Below are 21781 nucleotides of genomic sequence, written 5' to 3'. Positions count from 1 at the left end.
TTGAGCAAACCATTATTTTATAATATATCGGAATTCAAAGTCAGCAAGAACAAGATTTTTAATAAATTAATTCAGTGGAGGTGGTGGGTAAATAAGAAGCTGTGGGTGACGTGAATCATCCATAAACACTCCATGTTAGCCATTTCTGTTCAGTTAAAAATGTACGAATACTACAGCTTTAGATAGTTACATATTTCTTTCATTTACACCTTCAAAAACAGCCTATTTAATCGCTCAGCCATTAAATTCTGTTTGCTAGAGTATTGATCCTTTCATAAGCCCTGGAATGGGCTGGGAATTCTGCTAACATCATTGTGTACAGTCCAGTGACAAGTGTACCAGAGGCAGAAGATTAAATTCAGGTAAAGAAATGTTACGCTCTTAGATTGAAAGTGCAGGCTTGTTCACAGCCTGTGAACAAAGCTGTACGGCCAAGAGGTTTTCGGGAAAATGACGCAGCTGCTGCAAATCTGAAGTAAAATTGGGGAAACTCAGTCTCATCAGTTCTAGCAGCATCTTTGCAGAGAGCTGAACGGAGTCTGAATTTAAGGCCAATGATCTTTCATTCAGTTCTGATAAATATTACAGTTTTTTAAAAAAATATGGAAATTAAAAGAGACAAGTATCAGTAAAAAGTGATCAGGAATCTGCCAAATTATCGTAAAATTGGCCCTTGAAGAAAGCAAATGAGTGTCTTTGCCCAGTCTGAGATCCACACCAACACTGGTGACTAAACTGCCTAGTAGACTAGCAAGCCTAGATGCATCAAACTGATACCAGCATATTAAGAAAAACTGTTGACTCAAACCTTCAACTTCTCAAGGCAACCTGTGATGGGTGTGAAGTCCCAGGAAAAGAAACATTTCCTGAGTCAGCCAGTGAGATTTACCATTATATTTATACAAGCTGTTAAATATGGATCCATTATTACTTTTTTCTGAGCAAAGACCCACTGCTGGCACATGAGTGTATGACAGCCTCAAGTAGGCAAAATGTACAATGCAGTTTTCAAATCACTTCAAAGGGCACTAAATACCAGCCTTTTGTAGCAACATCTTGCAGGACAATATTTTTATTTTTAAATGAAAGTTCCTTCACCGTTTATACATCACACTTGCTCTGGTGAAGTGCAAGGACAATAAGTGCAGACAACACTAAGCCAAAGGGTCAGGCATACAACTGAGGGTGGTAAATGTGAAATTAAAGAAGGACCCTCACAAGCAATAAGGTGTCCTGTGAACAACACTTTCTATAAGGTTCAAGGAGCTGTTAGCTGTGAGTGAAGGTTGATCTGAAGACAAAAAGGGATCAATAACAATATGCAAAAAAACATGAGTTTGGATGATGGATCCGATGTGCATTACTTACTAGTGAAATTGAATTACCATCCCAGAACAGCCCCAATAGAAAATGAGCAGATGCAAGTTCTCAGACAACAACTAGTCAAATGACATTGCCGACTGATAGATGGTAGTAATTAATGCTGAGCTTGCCCTGGAGATATAAAGTACCTGATGTATCTCATATTACTTAAAAGATCATTTATTTAAGAACAGATATGGTAAATTACGGCCATAAAATTATCAACGCGGTCATCAAAAGCTTCATAAAATCACATCTCGCAAATCACTGGCATGTCTCCAGCTGTGGTCAACATTAGCACAAGACAAGATCTGACTCCCTGTATCAAAACAGTTCAGTGGAAAATCCACAGCTAACAGCAGCTGCTCTATAAGTTAAATTGTACAGCATCAAAAGTCCTCCTGGGGCAAGGTTCCTGTGGAACTCAAGTGGGGGGCGCTTGGGGCTATGCCTGAAGGAATTATTTGCATGGTTGAGAGAGATAATGGGAACTGCAGATGCTGGAGAATCCGAGATAACGAAGTGTGGAGCTGGATGAACACAACAAGCCAAGCAGCATCTTAGGAGCCCAAAAGCTGACGTTTCAGGCCTAAACCCGTCATCAGAAAACGGGGATGGGGAGAGGATTCTGAAATAAATAGGGAGAGAGGGGGAGGCAGATTGAAGATGGATCAAGGAGAAGATAGGTGGGGAGGAGACAGACAAGTTAAAGGGGCAGGGATGGAGCCGATAGAGGTGAGTATAGGTGGGGAGTTGGGGAGGGGATAGATCAGTCCGGGGAGGACGGACGGGTCAAGGGGGCGGGATGAGGTTAATAGGTAGGAAATGGAGGTGTGGCTTGAGGTGGGAGGAGGGGATAGGTGAGAGGAAGAACAGGTTAGGGAGGCGGGGATGAGCTGGGCTAGTTTTGAGATGCAGTGGGGGGAGGGGAGATTTTGAAGTTTGGGAAATCCACATGACAGCATCGGCGCCGCCTCGTGCTCCCAAGAGGAGCTCGAACAGTTCATCCATTTCACCAACACCTTCCGCCCCAACCTCACGTTCACCTGGACCATCTCCAACGTATCCCTCACCTTCCTGGATCTCTCTATCTCCATCCCGGGCAACCGCCTGCAAACTGATATCCATTTCAAGCCCACCGACTCCCACAGCCACCTAGAATACACCTCGTCCCACCCATCTTCCTGCAAAAATTCCATCCCCTATTCCCAATTCCTTCTCCTCCGCCACAACTGCTCCCAGGATGAGGCATTCCACTCCCGTACATCCCAGATGTCCTCGTTCTTCAAGGACCGCAAATATCCCCCCACAGTGGTTGAGAATGCCCTCGACCGTGTCTCCCGCATTTCCCGCAACTCATCCCTCACATCCCACTCTTGCAATAACCACAAATTTAGAATCCCCCTAGTCCTCAAATGCCACCCCACCAACCTCCGGATACAACGCATCATCCTCCGACACTTCCGCCATCTACAATCCGACCCCACCACCCAAGACATTTTTCCATCCCCTCCTCTGTCTGCTTTCCGGAGAGACCACTCTCTCCGTGACTCCCTTGTTCGCTCCACACTGCCCTCCAACCCCACCACACCCGGCACCTTCCCCTGCAACCGCAGGAAATGCTACACCTGCCTCCACACCTCCTCCCCCACCCCCATCCCAGGCCCCAAGAAGACTTTCCACATCAAGCAGATGTTCACCTGCACATCTGCCAATGTGGTATACTGCATCCGCCGTGCCCGTTGTGGCTTCCTCTACATTGGGGAAACCAAGCGGAGGCTTGGGGACCACTTTGCAGAACGCCTATGCTCAGTTTGCAATAAACAACTGCACCTCCCAGTTGCAAACCATTTCCACTCCCCCTTCCATTCTTTAGATGACATGTCCACCCTGGGCCTCCTGCAGTGCCATAATGATGCCACCCAAAGGTTGCAGGAACAGCAACTCATATTCTGCTTGGGAATGCTGCAGCCCAATGGTATCAAAGTGGATTTCATAAGCTTCAAAACATCCCCTCCCCCCACTGCATCCCAAAACCAGCCCACCTTGTCCCCCCCTCCCTAACCTGTTCTTTCTCTCACCTATCCCCTCCTCCCACCTCAAGCCACACCTCCATTTCCTACCTACTAGCCTCATTTTGACCCTTTAACCTGGCTGGTCACCCCGGACTGATGTATCCCCTCCCTACCTCCCCACCTATACTCTCCTCTACCAGCTCCATCTCCGCCCCTTTAACTTGTCTGTCTCATCTCCACCTACCTTCTCCTTTATCCATCTTCCATCCACCTCCCCCCCTCCCTACTTATTTCAGAACCCCTTTCCCCTCCCCCATTTCTGATGAAGGGTCTTAGCCCGGAAACATGAGCTTTTGTGGTCCGAAGATGCTACTTGGCCTGCTGTGTTCATCCAGCTCCACACTTTGTTATTTGCATGGTTGAGTTTAGTTGGCACTAATTTAGCAAAGCACCACCACAAGACACCTTTGTTGCTTAGGATAGAGGCAAATCAGCAGGACAGGTGGGAGTCATTCATACAGAAGCACTTTAATGAGGATTTGTTTTCTTTTAACTTTGATGTCAGTGACCAGCAAGATGGTCGACACTGTGATGTCCAATGTGATTTTGCACTGACAGGGATGTGGATTGAATAGGTCAGCGGGCATCCTCCTCTACTTCTGATGGGTAAAGAGTAATGAGGCAACAGATAATGAGAGAGATGGCACAAAACTGCAATGTCATTGGCATTTCCTTAGGACCTGGCTGCAGTGCAAATCTAATGTGCTTGTATCAGGCTAGTCAGACTGTTCTGAAGTCTCCTGGTATTATACTGCTATTGATTTATCTTTCTATTTGAATATTAACCCATTATTTTTTGTCTGTCAGACTGGAAAGTATTGGTCAATTTAAACGCAGTTACCATTGAACTTTTGGACTGAAACTGATACGAAAGCAGTGCCCAGCTGCATGTCTGTTATGTGGAATTTTGTCCTGGCAATGTGTTTCAAAGAAGTTGCTGACAATTTTTGCAAAAACCATTCATTTTGCAGGGGGAGAGATCACCAACCACACTGGAATGATGTGGTTTGAATCACAGACAGGCTTATAATTGCATATCTCATTTAGTGGAATGGCAATTATATGTGACAAGAGTGAATCTATTGATCAAAATGAGGACATTATACATGAGTTCTAATCTGTTAAACATTACTGATCAGGTTGATTAAAATTCTGTCTTTATGAAGATGCATTATAAAATGCAGAATGGCGTCGATCATTTTGTAGAAGGAGTAAAAAGTGGGTTGGATCTGATACATAATGTTCAATCTGACAATTTAGTAACTGTGAAGTGGTTGAGACCCCTGACTAAACTGGAAGACTTTGTTTGTGGTGTTGTTTTGAAGTGTATTTTGAAGTATGTGTTGCTTGATATTCAAAATCTATGACTCCCATTGATTTGAGGAATAAATCCCAAGTAAACGCACTTAACAGCACCAACCTTCTCTAACAATCTCACCAGGACTGCCAAGGTAACGGTGCCTTTCACATCTCTCCCACCTTCCCAATAGCCCTGCTGAATGCTCTTTAACCCCTGCACAAATCAATAGAGGGAGCATACTAATTGGGATTAAAAAAAAGGTTATATTTGTGTGCTGGCAGTCAGAATTCCAATTGTAGACTCATCAATTACAGAGTTTACCATAAGAAATGTAAAAGACAGTAAGTGTGATGAGGTGAAATCTGTGGGAGAATCTCTCGACAGTTGCTACGCTGAACTGCAGAATGAAGGGTCCCAATTTCCCTCAAACTATCTTATTTTAATCCCCAACCATAGACCATTACATATCCTTCCTCTATGATTGTCTTCATTAGCATGTTGTTAAATTACGTTCGCTCAGTATTCGACAGGAGAACAAAAACAGAAATGGCTGGAGAACCTCAGCAGGTCTAGCAGCATCTGTGGTGAGAAATCAAAGTTAACGTTTCAGGTTGAATGGCCCTTCCTCAGAACTGATGGTAGGTCGGAAAATGTTGGTTTAAATGCAGAAGATAGGGTGAGGGGAGGGTGTAAGGAGTAAACAATAGGTGGGGATAGAGTCCAAAGGGAGAAAAGAGTAGATAGCAATCTGGCTAGGAGGGTGAATAGCTATTAAAGGGGACTATTAGTGGCTGACAATGGGTTGTCTGTAATGGCATGCTGTGTGATAACAAAGCCTGGTGTGTGGGGGTCGGAGTAAGGTAAGGACATAGGAGAGCTTGAGCCCTAAAGTTGTTGAACTTGATGTTGAGTCCAGAGGCTGTAGAGTTCATAAGCAGAAAAAGAGGTGCTGTTCTTCCAGCTTGCACTGCAGCTAGTCTGAAATAAAGATGTCGGCCAGGGAACAAGACGTGTGTGTTGAAGGGGCAGGCAACTGGAAGCTCAGTGCCCATGGTGCAGGCAGAACATAGGTGTTCACAAAGTGGTCACCCAGTCTACGCTTTGTTTTCCCAATATACAGGAGACTACATCGTGACTAAATTGTGTGAACTTCAAAATTTCTGCTTTTGTTTCTGATTTACAGCATCCGCAGTCCTTACAATTTTAATGCACACAGATAACAAAAGCAAAAACAATAACTAAAGCGGTAAACAGAGAGTCATCAAACAGATAGATATTTACAATTACGCACTGCTATATTTTGTGATGTTAGTGGTACATTCTAGAATGTGTGACACAATGCAGGGATTCTATGATGTTTTGATTCTATGAATTGGTCTTTGTTGATTTGGTGACATTCTACAGTTACATCCCACACAACAGATTCTTTGCAAACTGTCTTTTAGTTACAAAATGGGTCTCAATCATGAAATAGATATTTTCATAAAACATTTCCTTGTAGGCTTGCAACTACCCAGTACTGCAAATCCTTCCCTTCAGCACCACTCTCCTGGTTAGTCAGTAAATGACAGGACTATTGCCACACAGATAAGACTATTTGGCTCATTGTGCCAACGCTGGTCCTACCTCCTGTTGCCACGCTCCTAGCATTGTCCCATATCACAGTATACCATTTCTATCTGATGGCTCAGTGGTTGGTTCTGCTGCTTCACAGTGCCAGGGACCCAGGCTCGATTCCAGCCTCGGGTGACTGTCTGTGTGGAGTTTGCACATTCTCCCTGTGTCTGCGGTGGTTTCCTACGGGTGCTCTGGTTTCCTCCCACAGTCCAAAGATGTGAAGGCTAGGTGGATTGGACATGCTAAATTGCCTGTAGTGTTCAGGAGTGTGTGGGTTATAGGGGGATGGGTCTGGGTGGGAGGCTCCAAGTGATGGTGTGCCATTGTTGGGCTGAAGGGCCTGTTTCCACACTGTAGGGAATCTAATCTAATTATCCAATACCTTCTCGAAAGCCTCAACTGAGTCACCCTTGTCTCATTTCCAGGCAGTGTCTTCCATACCTAACAACTCGTTGTGTGAAAAAGTACCGAAAAAAAAAGTGAGAAATCACCTCCACCTCCTTTTGCTGACAGTTCCACTCTGAAATCCTAAAACAAACTCACTCCTCTTGGCCAGGCCTGCTTCTTTGGCTGGTTATCACACAATTCTGTCAATCACTCATTACTTTGTTCATCAATCTAACTGTTACTGAAAATAATTACCCTGCCTTCTAATATTAACCCTTACCGTTCTGGCATAAATCACAAAGTTACCAAATCAGCACGAACAAGCATGTGATGAGCAGCAGGCTTTAATTGCTACTTGACTATACAGATAAATTGCCAACTTTGAGTCCTGCGCTAAAGTAGGTCATGATATTGAACAACAGGATAAGGGCAAGGTATTACTTCATCTGTCATCTGCAAGTATGTGAAATTCTTGCAGATAATGAGGCTCATTAATTAAAATGCACAATGGTAAAAGAGCTGAACACACAACTGGTTGAGCTCCTGAGATGCTGTCTGGAATGTCATTCATTATGAAATGACTTCAAATTGTTTGGGGCATTGAGGCGAGCTCAAATATGGCTGTTTAGTTCAGCCATCTCTGAGTGTGACAAGGACAGATGCGTTCCGATCTCACTGTCTATATCCAAGGGTGAACATTGCACGGTGAGAATATGCACATTAATCAGATGTAAATCCAATTAGATTGGCAGGACTTTGGTTAGGCACCAGCTGGAATACTGGTAACTGCACTATCAGATGGATGTGATGATAATGGAGGGGGTGCAGAGGAGATTCACCAGCATGTTGACTGGGATGGAGCACTTTAGCTCTGAAGAGAGGTTGGATAAGTTGTTTTCTTTGGAGCTGAGATGGTTGACGTGGCAACTACAGAGGTGTATAAGATTATGAGGCGTATCGACTGGGTGGATAGAAAGAGACTAATAATTTCACTTGGACGGTGGCGATGATCTGGAATGCATTGTCTTGGAGGGTGGTTGGGTGTAAAACATCATAATCTTTAAAATGTATGTGGACTTGAAATGTCAAAACATTTCAGGCTATGGGAGAAAAGCTGGCGAATGGGTCTAATGTAGATTTAGGGCAGTTTAGCTGATGCAGTCTCAATGGGCCAAAGGACCTCCTCTATATTCTAATGATTCTATGATTAAGCTGTGGAAATGTAGTGGAAGGAGATAGTTGATTCAGAGGTCGAAATGATGGCCATGAGGAATTCCAATATATTTCACACCAAGTTCTAGCATTGCTTACTAACGAAAGTAAAAGAAAAAAAAAATCGCAGAGGGGAACTGACAAAGTGGTCCATCAGTGTTGATGGGTCAAAATTCTGGAACTCCCTCTTAGACAGGGCTGTGCAAGTTCCTACAGCGGGTAAAGACACCACAGTCCTATCTGACCATAAGATCAAGTTCTCATGAGATAGAGATGGCCGGTGGTGGTGGTGGTTTAACCTGAGGGTCACCAGGCCTCAGCTGAGGGGAGAGTTAACCTCAGCTAGTGCAGGAATTGAACCCACTCTGCTGGCATCGCTAATCAGCTCTGTAGCTGACTGAGCTTCTCCCCACATAGGGCTGCTCTCTCATTAGAGGTGGGCTAATGATGCTGAGCTTAATCTGAGGACCACCCTGCTTCAGGCAACGGGTGAGATGCAGAAGGCAGGACCTTTGTTGTAACACCAGTTAATGCAGGAATTGAACCCATGCAGTTGGTGTTACCCTGCATCACAAACCAGCTTCACAGCCAACTGAGCTAACCAGACCCAACGACCTACATCACACTTCTACAAAATCCTGGAATTCCCTCTCAGACAGCACTGAGTAAATATCTCCTTGTAACTTTGAAGCCGTGTCAAAACTATTGTAAGCGATGCTCACAATTGGACCTTGTTACAAGAAAGAGCTTTGCTAAAAGTTTACTTTTGAAGATGTTAGAGATTTTGGTTAGTAAACTGTCACCAATTCTTCTTCTAGTTCCAATCTAGGATTTACTTACACAGCGGGATGATGGATGACCAGGTTGAAGAGGCTTGAGCAGCAGGAAGTAGTTTGTTGTGTACTAGTAAGGTACTTACAGAGGAGTAGGAGTAGATATATTCATTAATTAATCCATATGGCTGTTTCCAATGCGATTTTAGCTGGATTAAACTATATGATGACAGAACATAGAGTCTAACTGCAGACTGAAGCAGGAAGACTAATCTATCCAGAGGTAGTCATTTATATATCAGTGGGCAGAGACATTCTAATAATTCTGAGCTAATCCTTTCAGGCTGACTGTCTTACACAATAAAACATACCATTTCAACTTTCTCAACATGCTCTGGGTCACCTGGACTGACTTTGCTTTCATCTCTGATGCTACAGTCACTTTCAACACTCTCCCTTTCATCAATGTGATGCCAATTAATGCCTGAGGTCTTAGACTGTACCTGACAACAATGTGGATTGATACAGGGGGGGTGCTGGTTTACATTTGGAGTCTGTAAGGCTTGATGGCCATTCAAAGGCTAAAGGAGAAATGTTGAATCCTGGAAGGCAATAAGTTCACAAGACCATGAAAGCTCTAGACTGTTGTAAAGTCTGAAAATGAACATCCACAATTCTGAGATAAAACAGAGCAGCCCACTGGCCTTTTATGGACATTAATGGAAATCACTGTAGAGCGTCACACACCACCCCAAGTCTCCCAATAGACTTGAAAGTGAATGATGTACTTTATACGTGTGGAACATGGTGCAGGATCCCACAAACTGTAATGATTTAAAATGTCAGGTACAGTGTGTGGTGTGAGAGTGTGTATTCGAGTGTGTGAAGTGTGTGTGTGTGTGTGTGTGTGTGTGTGTGAGTGTGAGTGTGTGAGTGTGTTTATGTGTGAATGTGTGTGTGAGAGTATGTGTGTGAGTGTGTGAAGTGTTTGTGTGTGTGTTAGTTGAAGAATTAGTATAGGGCAGTAGAGAACTCACCTCTTCATTTTAAGATACTCACTCGTTTGAAGTTAAGTTTAACATTTCATTTGAAAGATAACAGCGTAGCACTCCTGTGGTATCAGCCAGAATTTTATACTTGAATCTCCTGGTGGGGCTTGAATCCACAACCTTTGGGGATGAGGGTGTTACTCCTTAGGTCCTCATCTTTGTTATCTGGGGAGAGAGTAATAAGGCGATTATAATGTGTTAAAGAAAGATCACCACTTTGTCCACTTACAGCTCGCATGCACATATACCAGCAGAGGGAGTCTAGAAGGAGAATAAAGGGCTTTATTCTAAAAGTACGGGCAGCAGTTTGCTGCTTTCTGAATCCTCCTCTTCCACAACCGTGAAAGAGAGGGTGAAAAGTTGGAAACATTGCTTTCTGATGTAGTCTTTGCTTACTTTCAATAGAAACTTTTAGTTGGAAATTTAAGGACAGCACTCGGCTATTGGCTAATTGTTGGGCACATTAAGACACTCCAGCTTTGTATTAACAAGTGAAAGGCTGCATGATGTATGCATACTGTTATCTTGACCAACATCATTTTCCAAAGAAAGAAATAAACATGGATCATTTCAGGGAAGTTTTTTTTGAAAAAGCACTATCCTTGATTATTGATAGGTCAATTTTGCTGCATTGCTTCCACACCAAATCTACTGTGCATTTGCAGTTTTTAAAACTCTAAATGCAAGGGCAGCAGAGACATTCAGTGCTTGTGAAGTGAAAGCATCTCTCCATCCCTTTATTTCTCTCTTGTTTTTTTGTGTTTTCTGTGTGGGCGAAAAATACAGAAAAACCAACAATACTTAAAAGAACAAATTCTGCGTGTGCATTTGGTTATGTGGGTGTGGTTTTGTGTGTGCGGTTTTGTGTGTGCGTGTGTAGAGTGAGTGTGTGTGTCAGTGAGTAAGTGTATGTGTGTGTGAGTGTGTGTTTGAGTGTGTGGTGTGAGAGTGTATATTTGAATGTGTGAAGTGTGTGTGTGTGAGTGTGTGTGTAAGTGTGTGAGCGTGTGACTGTATGCGAGCCTGTGTGCGTGTGTGTTTGTGTGTGAATGTGTGTGGGAAAGTATGTGTGTGTGTGTGAAGTGTTTGTGTTTGTGTGAGTGTGTGAGTGTGTGTCTGTGTGAGTGTGTGTGTGTGGATGTGTGTGTGAAAGTATGTGTGTGTGTGTGAAGTGTTTGTGTTTGTGTGTGTGTGAGTGTGTGTGTGAACATTTGGGATTTTTAAAGGAATATAGTTTAAATTGCATTAGAATCATAAAACCCATACAGTGTGGAAGCAGGCCATTCGACGCATCAAGTCCACACCGACCCTCCAAATAGCATCCCATCCAGATCCACCCCCTTAACCTATTCCTGTAACTTCGCATTTTCAATGGCTAATCCACCTAACTATCTTCTTTTCTCTACTATCTGTTAATATTAAGAATGTCATAATAAATAGTTATTTTCTGATACTGGCAAAATCTGCAGTGAATTGCTTTTGTTCTGAATAGCAGTCAGTCAGGCAAATTGATCATCTTGCTGGTTTGACTGCTATTTGACACATTCTGTGATAGCTTGTGAAACAGTCATGTGTATTCTTTTCAGTTATATTGTCACAAAATATACCAGGATGAATGCTCTATTATATACCATATCCAGGGAATGCAACGCGCTTCACAGTTTCCACATAGAAACAGATCTGCATGAGATTGTAATCACACATATTGACCAACAATATTCCCGAATTATACACTGTCCACTTCACTGTTATCAGATAATGGAAAGGTTGTTGCAGAAAGCTGTATATGGACCCTCAGATGTCTTTTTGCCTAACAAAGGGAATAAATACCATTTCATTGGAGAAAGGAGAGAGGGAAGGAATGTTAGCATCTACCTGACCTTGACATTGTTGAAAAAGCTGCAGATGAGCCCATTCCTTGGATCTCACTCTTAATAAGCCATTAAGAAACCCAAGAGGGGGAGCCAGATTGGAATCTGCATTGACAGGGTCACCAAACTATGTGGAAGCGGGCCATTTGACCACTGACCCTCTGAAGAGCATCCTATCCAGACCCACTCCATCCCTGTAACTCCGTGTTTACCATGCCTAACCCACTTAGCCTGCACACAATGGGCAATTTCACATGGCAAGTCCACTTAACATGCACATTTTTGAACTGTGGTAGAATATGCTAACTCTACACAAGCAGCTGCCTGGGGGTGGAAATGTACCCAAGTTCTTGGTGCTATATGGAAGCAGTGCTAACCACTGAGCCAATATGCAACCTCTGGAGGTGCACATACACTCAGGTATACAATGTCTTAGAGAATGGAACTGCACCTTGAAAAAGGAAATGTGTCTGATCAATGATTGCAGAAACAAATTATTTGCTTCTATGCCCAATGATGAAGGAATTTCAGCTGATTAATTGAAAGCTGAAGCTGTTACAAATGTACAGGATATCTGGAGCCAGTTCAAATTGATTATGAGATAACAAAGTGTGGAGCTGGATGAACACAGCAGGCCAAGCAGCATCTCAGGAGCACAAAAGCTGACGTTTCGGGCCTAGATCCTTCATCAAATTGATTATGTACTGTGGTTACTTTATTCTGGACCTCACTTTGTAATCTGTACACCCCAATGTCCCCACGCCACTGCCACCCACTAGCCACACCCTTGCTCCACTCCCCATCCTCTAGCCCCAGCTTCACCCCATCCCCATCCTCTACCCACATCCACATTCCACCAGGATCCAACAGACACAAACAAATAACTTTTCGCAAACAGACTGTACAATAGATGGTTATTGGGAATTTGCATAAATGACTCTCTTGACCCTGAGAAAACTACCTTTTAATCATAGAAAGAAACCCAACTGGGGCTTAGGTGCAATTCTCATACAGAAAGACAAGACAGGTAAAATCGTCTGATTGGCTAGCAGGGCACTACCACTCACAGAACAACAATACTGGTAAACACTCAATCACTTTGGGTTATCTTACACTTTTATTTCCACTTATATCAAAGCGAGTTTAAAGTAATGATGAATCATAACCGACTTGTAAGCGTGCTCAACTATTCACATAATAAACCATCAACTCGAACAGACAGTCTAACAGTCAACACACAAGAGTGTCAGTTCATGTTGAGCATCAGCTAAGCGGGACTATCTTTCACAACCTACGTGGTCACCATTCACTTTCCCAGGAATGTGGAAATGATAGCTGAACCACATCCTAATGATATGAACCTGATTATGGAGCCAAAGTCACTAAAATCATCCAACGCCAAATCAGCAACATGATGAGGCATCGCAACCATGTAGTGGAATCACAAAACAGGAAAGATGCAAGTAATGGAGTGTTTGAACCTAAAATCATTCACCTGTTACAAACTCTTGGCAATATTTAAAATCAGTGCACGACTATGACAACACCTAACCTTGTGTTATATACGTTGTTGTGGAGGTACCGTTGTTGGACTGGGGTGGACAAAGTCAGAAGCCACCCAACATCAGGTTGTAGTCCATCATGTTTATGTGAAATCCCAAGCTTTTGGACACGTACCTTCATTAGGTGAAGTACACAGTACAGTAAGGTCTTTGAGAAGATTTGTAGCTTGGGATGTGGAAGAGGTTGTAGAATTGCTCGCTGAACCGGTGGGTTTGCTTGCAAACATTTGGTCGCCCTGGTAGGTAACATCATCAATGCGCCTCTGTGAAGCTGTGTTCTGCCCCATGCTTGTTATTTGTGTGCCTCGGTTTGCTGGAGTGGTTGGTATCACTTCTGGTTCTGTTTCTCAGTGGCTTATACACAGGGTCTAATACAATGTGTTTGTTGATGGAGTTCCGGGTGGAATGCCAGGCCTCCAGGAATTCTCTGGTGTGTCTCTGTTTGCTTGTGTGATTATGGATGTGTTGTCCCAGTCAAATTAGTGTCCCCCATTGTCTGTGTGTATTGAGACAAGTGAGAATTGGTCGGGTCTCTTGGTGGCTGGTCAGTGTTCGTGTATCCGTATTGTCAGTTTTCTTCTGGTCTGGTCTATGTAGTGTTTCTCACAGTCCTTGCATAAAACCATGGAAGGATTGTGCTGGCATCCCAAACTTTGATCAGACTTTGCTCAGAACCTCTCCAGTGGTTAAAAATGTCAATGGAACCCCATATAAAAGCAATGAGTTCAGCAAATCTACAAATTACCTGGGCGTTGCCAATCAAAACATCAGGACCAACAGACCAAGAGCTAACGGAAAAGTTGAGATATTTCACATGAAGAACAGTGATTGGTGCAGTTGGATCTGTATCATTATTCCCACAGTTACATGTTGACTGATCACTTGACTTCTGTGAAGTCTCCAGCTACACTCAACTGTGCACATCCTATGCACACACATCTTAATGATCTCCATGCATACAAACAGAAGGATTGAATGAACATAAATCTTTCCAACCAAAACCAGGAGGTGGATTAACTGTAAAATGGGAAAGAAAGCAAACAGCTCCCAGTGATATGCAACCATTTCTCGTGAACAACGCAAATTGATCAATGATCACAGTTAAGCAGTTGCCATTCTTCAAAGCATTGAAAGCACCATTTGATGTGATTCTGATATTGAAATTTCAGTGAGAGAACGTGACCCAACTTTATGATATCCTAACTGGGAGAGAAAATGTTTGTCACACATAACTGATTACACTAAGAAGTGAAATGTTTTCAATTGGCAGATACATCATTTCATCAGGCATGACAGTGTTTTATTAAATGAATTGAAAAGTTAGCACATTGTATAAAAGCATTAGTGGTGAAGTTGGATGTTCAACTTCTGCCAAAATATTTTGCTTACACATTTTGAAACAAACATTTGAAACATGTTATCGCATTCATTTTCTAAAACATTATATATTTAAAATTGCACTGGGCACTTTGTCCACTTACATTTACCATTCACACATGCCAGCAGTGGGAATCTAGAATGAGAATAAAGAAATTCACATTTTAACAGTGTTAGTGACTATTCTGCTTCCTACTAAATCCTGTTGTGGAAAGTTTCCCCTCATACGTTGCAACAGAAGAAGTTAGATGTAATATGCTTTGAGACCTTCAGTGGTTGTGAAAAATAAATATGCAAGTTCACATTTGTTTTAACAAAACCGATTCGATTTAAATGAATGAGAGGAACGGCTTGTGAATCATCTAGGCTAACTTACCAGGCATCGGCACTGGCTGAGCTTTTCCTGTTTCCTTTCGTTCCAATCATGTGCAATTGGAACTTTTGGACCATGTTGTATCTGCCGCTGACCCACCGCTATGAGCGGAATTTGAAAGTGGTCTTTATTTATAAGTGGCTTCCAGTTTTCTTTTGTTCTTTGTAGCTCAATTCAATGTGAAATAAATAACATTTTGTTCCTGAGAACATTTTGTTCCTGCTCTCAATTCCTGAGAACAAAATACCTGGTAAATGTTTCTTTTACAAAACACCCATACTCCACAGGAGAAAAATGTGCCTCGCATAACAGAGAAAAGTACAGCTTCATCAGAAAGTATTTTTAGATAAAGGCAGTGGCTTCTCCTGAGTCCTGTAGAAAACAGCACACAAAGTTCAAATTGCCATTCCTGGCATACAAACACATCAATATTCAAAATATGTACAAGTACTGACCACACCAAGTACAGACAAGCAACATTCCCTCTGCTCTGCGTTTCTCCCATTGCCAGTGTTCTGCAACTTGTTGTTTAATAGTGTATTCACAGAGACCCTCCAGCCAGGATTCTCTCCAAGGAGAAATTGGAAGCTAGTGTTACGTTTCTGTCAAAGAGGCTGGGGTTTGTGGAGAGGGTTTCTGTATTTTTGTATTCCCCATGTGGAATCACTGCTCTATGGCTATAGTTTAATCATAACAGATCCCCAGACATGCAATCCACTGCTGATTAACATCCTCGAGGAAAAATGTACTGGTCATACCAGAAAGCAGTCTTGATTAAGCTCAAGTTGAATCCGAGATAGTAGGAATTGCAGATGCTGGAGAATCTGAGATAACAAGGTGTAGAGCTGGATGAACACAGCAGGCCAAGCAGCATCAGAGGAGCAGACTTTCCTGCTCCTAAGATGCTGCTTGGCCTGTTGTGTTCATCCAGCTCTACACCTTGTTATTCTCAAGATGAATCCGACCGGTTTGTAGAATCACAGCAAGCCAGGCAGCATCAGAGGAACAGGAAATTTTATGTATTGGGTCAGGACCCCTTTTCCAAAACTTCTTCAAGGTGGGCATCCTTTGAAGAGGCTTTGCAGTGGGGTTATAAATCACTCAGAGATAGAACAAAGGATAGATGCTGGAGCCAGAGAAACTCTGAATCCAGCGTCTGCAGTTCTTACTAGCTCTGACCAAATTGTGTCATTTACAAGTATTACTGTTTCTACAGTCTGAGCAAACTTTACTTGTTTCCTCTCAGTATCAGCAATGTAGTATGTGCAAGTCTCCAAGCTAATTTCCAGCTGGTCCTGATTCATTCCTGTTATTCTGGTGGTTTATCTGCCTTGTGATCTCTTGCAGTGAGTCCATTGCATATAAATGTTCCATTGCAGGTTTTCAAACAATCTATTTCGAGTACTTTTCCTTCAAACAGATGGGACCCAATTTATTAGTAGGCTTTTATTTAACAGATACATTTTCACTCCAATATTAGCCACAGGCACTGAGCAATTAGTGGTAGGGATTGTTTATTACTGTGCCTTTATCATCGTTTGGTCAATGTCCCGGAACGTCCTACCATTACTCGGGGAGCATGGTCACCACAAGGCACTGTAGCAGTTTGAGGAGATGGTACTCCCACTTTTGGAAGGCGACTGTAGCATCAGTGTCAGTCGTGTCCTGAGAATTATTAAAATGAAATCTGTCCATGTAGATAGGACGAGCTGTAATATTCAATATCAAAGGTGGAAAAATTCAACAATACTGCAGCCCTTCAGTAACACACTGGAACATCAGCTGGCATAATATATCTTCAAAGCATGTCGTCTCTGCTACTTGGAATTAAGGTCAGCATTAGGGTTAGGGTTAGGGTCAGCGTTAGGGTTAGTGTTAGGATTATGATTAGGATTATGGCTAGAGTTTGGTTTAGGGTTAGGATTAGAGTTAGGATTATGATTAGGATTATGGCTAGAGTTTGGTTTAGGGTTAGGATTAGAGTTAGGGTTAGGATTTGGGTTAGGCTTTGGGTTAGGGTTAAAGTTAACTTTAGGGTTAAGGTTAGGGCCACAGTATGGGTTAGGGCTAGCATTAGAGTTAAGGCTAGCTTTGGGTTAAGCTTAGGGTTAAGGTTCTGGTTAAGGATATGTTTACTGTTAATGTTATGGTGAAAGTTGGGGTTAGGTTTAGAATTAAGATTAGGGCTTGTGCTAGAGTTAAGGTTAGGGTTAGGGTTAGGATTAGGGTTAAAGTTAGTGCTGGGGTTATGGTTAAGATTGGGGTTAGATCTAGGGTTAAGATAAGGGTTGAAGTTAGGGATAAGGTTAGGGTTAGGTTTAAGGTTAGGGTTAAAGTTAGGGTTGATGTTAAGGTTAATGTTAGGTTTTGGATTAAGGTTAAGATTAGGATTAAGGTTAGGATTAGCTTTAAGTTTAAGTTTAAGGTTAATGTTAGAGTTCGAGTTAAAGTTAGGTTTAAGGTTAGGATTAGGGTTACACTTAGGTTGAGCGTTAAGGTCAGAGTTAAGGTTAGGCTTAGAGTTGCATTGGATGGAAAGATCATCAAATAATACCCTGGGGTTAGGCATAACATCTTAAAAGAAGCATTACCCTGTTGGCTGTGTGGTCAGTACGTAGAAATCCCAACAAAAGAAGATGGCACAAAAACAAAGTTGCTGGGAAAGCTCAACAGATGTGACAGCATCTGTGAAGGAATTCTGGTTTTCATGAGAGAAGATGGCAGTTCTGAAACTAGACAGGGGAGCCTTTTAGAGATAATGATCATAACTTAATTAGATTTCAGGTAGTTATGGAAAAGGATAATGATGGGTTTGGAATGAAAGTTTTAAACTGAGGAGAAGTTAATTATATTGAAATGAGATATGATTTAGCCTAAGTGAACGGGGAGCAGCTATTTGCAGATAAAAACTGCGTATGAGCAGTGGCAGGTATTCGGGGAGGGAAAAACAAGAGTAAAGGCAAGGTTTAAGACGGAGGTTGGAGAACACTGTGGTTTGAATTAAGAAAAATAGGGAACTTTATGGCAGATACTGAGCACTCAATATGGCAGAGCCCTTGCAGGAGTATAAAATGTGCAGAAGAAAACTTAAAAAAAGGAAATTAGGAAAGCTAAGACAGTGCAGGAGAAAACTCAGGCGCATAATTCACAGGAATGCTCAATGGTGTTTTTAATGTACAAGGAATAACTGGAGAAAGAGGGAGCAGGGTGAGGATAACAACTCATTCTATTATTCTTAGCTCCTTGAGTTAGACAGGGTCAGGAGATAGCCTCGAACACACATGTTCTGAAGCTATTGTCACATTATCGATTCAATTAACCCTTTCCAGATCTTTCTGACTGGTTCCACTTTTGTATTATTTACCCATCATATGGATATTGATGTTGGTAAGTAAAATAGAAATTCAGAGTACTTCTCAAATACTGAGAGGTTGGCAAGTGTTAAACTTCAAAGGGACCTGTTTGTCCTTGTTCATAAGTCACTGAACATTACCAGGCGTATAAAGCAAGCAATAAACTGGGTGAATACTGTATTAGCATTTGTTACAAGATGATGTGAGCATAGGAGCACGGTGTCTTGCTACAATTATATAAGGGCTTTATGAGATTACACATGGAGTATTGTGTGCAGTTTTGATCTCCTTATCTAACAAAGGATATACTTGCCATAGAGGGAGTGTAAACGTGGTTCATAAGACTGATTCCTGAGCTAGAGGGCTTCTGAACATTAAATAGACAGGGCTTATATATTTTAAAATTTATTAGAATGAGTGGGTGGCACGGTGGCTCAGTGGTTAGCACTGCTGCCTCTGAGCGTCAGGGGCTTGGGTTTGATCCCAACCTTGGGAGACTGTTTGTGTGGAGTTTGCACATTCTCTCTGCTTCTGCGCGGGTTTTGTCCAGTCTCCTCATTCAAACCTATACAATTCTTACAGGGATAAACAGGGTGGATGGAGGAGTAATGACTCTGTTGGATCGGAAGTCTAGAACTCCTGGGGCACACTGTCAGGAAAAGGGGCAGACAATTTGGGGCTGACATGAGTAGGATGTTTTTCATTCAAAGGGTGTGAATCTTTGGAATACTCTACCCAGAGAGCTGTGGAGGATCAATCATATGTTTAAGACATATGGAGGATTTCTCCACGGAGGACACATGAAAGGATGTGGGGATCATGCAGGGAAATGAGGCAGAAGTAGATCATCTAGAATATCATTGAACAGCAGACCATAATTGACCACCTGAATGGCTTACTCCGGTCCTATCTCTTATGTACTCCTGAGATGGTGGCTAATGCTATCTGTCACTGAAACAAGATTTGTTCCCCAGTTTTAAACTTCATCCCTTCCCTTGGCACTTGGCTGACATTGAACAAGGCTGTTTGTGTTCTTGGGTCCTACCTGAGCTTGAGGTAAATATCTGATAATATCCATGCCTTCTGTAAGATGTCCTATTTGCACAACCATGCTGTTGACCATGACAGAGCTCATCAGCTACAGAAACATTCGCACATTCCATTCCGATTTTGCTATTTGGCTGGTGATTCCATCACACTCCTGGCTGAGCTCCCATCTTTCACACTCCATAAATGTGAGCTCACCCAAACCTCTGCTACCTCTTCCCTAACTCACACTGCCACTCTGCTCAGTGACTTTCATTGTGCCCTGATTAAGCAACATACAGATTTGGAAATTTTCATCCTTGTTTTCAAATCCTTCATGCCCTTTGTCCTTCTTTTCCCATGTGTGCTCCTCCAAACTTGGTCTCCTGATGTTCCGTATTGACTCTCTGCACCACTACAGCTCATATTGTTAGTTGCTTGGCCCCTAAGATTTAGAATTCTCTACCTGAGCCTCAGTCTTCCCAGCTTTAAAACACTTCAGAAACCTTTTTCTTGGACCATACCTGTATCCAAGTATCTTCATGTATGATTCAGTGTTAAATTCTGTTCAACTGTGTTCCTGTAAAATGCCTTCAGCCATTTTGCTATGTTAAAGCTGCTCTCTGAATACAGATTGTCATCGCCATTCTCTTTTGGCTGTTACTATTGAATTTGTTTCCAAGATTCATTTGGCACAACCTTTCAGAATAGAAACCGTGTAAAACAAAATGTGTTTCCTTATGTCACTTCTAGTTCTTTTGCCAATCATTTGAAATCTGTGTCCCTTGGTTATTAAACTGTCTGCCCCTGGAAACTGATTCCCTTTATTTTGTTCTCCTGACTTGAGTCACAGTGTAGGTAGACACTTGTAGCTGTTTCTTTTAGCTTCTGTTTCTCCTGGGACAGGTCACTCACTCAAAGCTGGAGGATGTAGGTCGAGTGCTGCCACTGCATGAAATGAGTTCACGCATGGGACACTCTTGCTCTTACTGTACTGGAAGGATTGTAGGTTGATGCAGTTTGGCTGCTTTATGGCCATACTTGCCTGGCCATTGAAAGCATGACTCAAACCAGGAACTCCTAGCTCAGAGACTGAGACACTATCCATAGCAATGGAAGACCTGTTCTCCTTATGTACTGTATTAACAGGGAAGTAGTAACCTAGTGGTATTATCAGTCGGCAGTTAAACTGGATACCCAGGTAATGTTCTGGAGATCTGGGTACAAATCCCATCATGGCAGATGGTGGAATTTCATTTCAATAACAATGTGGAACTAAAAGCCTCACGATGACTGTGAATCCACTCGATTGTTGGGAAAAAAAACATCTGCTTCACTAATGTCCTTTAGGGAAGGAAACTCCCATCCTTGCCTAACCTACATGTGACTCCCACAGCAATGTGGTTGACATTTAACTGCCCTCTGGGCAATTACTGATGGGCCATAAATGCTGGCCTAGCAAGCGATGCCCTCATCTTGTGAATAAATAAAAAAAGATTGTTTCTAATTTTGTACACCTTCTTGAATTTCTCTTCTTCGCTGCTCAGAGGAGAACAAGCCCAGTTTATTCAGGTGCTTGGCAATTTGATGCTTCAAAGGTCTGACTTAAGACGGATCTTATCGCGTGGCCCAGCCACAGAAAGTGCTGGGGAAACTCAGCAAGTCTGGGAGTATCTGTGGAGAGGGAAAAAGAGCTAAGGTTTCAAGTCTTCTATGATTCCCCTTCTGAAGAAGACTGTTTTTATTGGGGTGACATTCACAAACATTTCCTGCCTCCACCACCGCACTCTGAAACAGCAGTATGTGCCACTTATGTGTTGCATTGCAGAAAATCACCATGGCTCCCTTCATAATACTTTCCAAACCCACGATCACTTCCATCCAGAAGGACAAGGGCAGCGGATACATGGGAGCACCCTACTCTGCAAGTTCCCCTCCAAACTACTCTTGACTTGATGTGGGGGCGCTGATGTTGGACTAGGATGGGCAAAGTTGGACTATAACCTGTTGCCGTGTGATTTCTGACTTCATCCTGATTTGGAAACGTGTCTTCATTCCTTCACCGTTGCTGGGTAAAAATCCTGGAACTCCCTCCCTGATGATATTATGGGTCTATCTACACCACATGGTGTACAGCAGCTCAAGAAAGCAGCTCAGCACCACCTTCTCAAGGGCAACTAGGGATGTGCTATAAATGCTTATCCTGTCAGCAATGCCGACATCCCCTGAAATAATAGAAGAATATCCCTTCTTGAAACAGACAGACATGAAATGGGCATCAAGTACTGAAAAAGAAGGAAAAATGAGTGAAACACAGTTTGATAGCACTTTTCTTTTGGTTTCTTGAAATTCCTTCCAGTTATTTGCTGTTGACTCTGGTTTGTTTCAGAACCAATGTTGAGAGGTTTACTCAGTTGTTGACAATTCATCTTTTCAGTGCATCT

The 21781-nt window shown here is 42.5% G+C and overlaps 1 long non-coding RNA gene across 1 annotated transcript in view; it reads right to left on the bottom strand.

The window, feature by feature from the left end:
- The window catches only part of LOC125465064 (uncharacterized), a 33903-nt gene extending 18829 nt beyond the window's left edge, over positions 1–15074 (bottom strand). Inside the window, exons 1-2 of the long non-coding RNA XR_007250165.2 lie at positions 14962–15074; positions 9764–9940 (exon numbers count right to left, since the gene is read on the bottom strand). This is a non-coding gene — a long non-coding RNA (uncharacterized LOC125465064). The remainder of the gene's footprint in view (positions 1–9763; positions 9941–14961) is intronic.
- Positions 15075–21781: the final 6707 nt, after the last annotated feature.

This window comes from Stegostoma tigrinum, chromosome 24 (assembly GCF_030684315.1).
Source record: "Stegostoma tigrinum isolate sSteTig4 chromosome 24, sSteTig4.hap1, whole genome shotgun sequence".
NCBI lineage: Eukaryota > Metazoa > Chordata > Chondrichthyes > Orectolobiformes > Stegostomatidae > Stegostoma > Stegostoma tigrinum.
The sequence above is the reverse complement of the archived record's forward strand: the minus strand, read 5'-3'. Positions and strand labels throughout refer to the sequence as shown.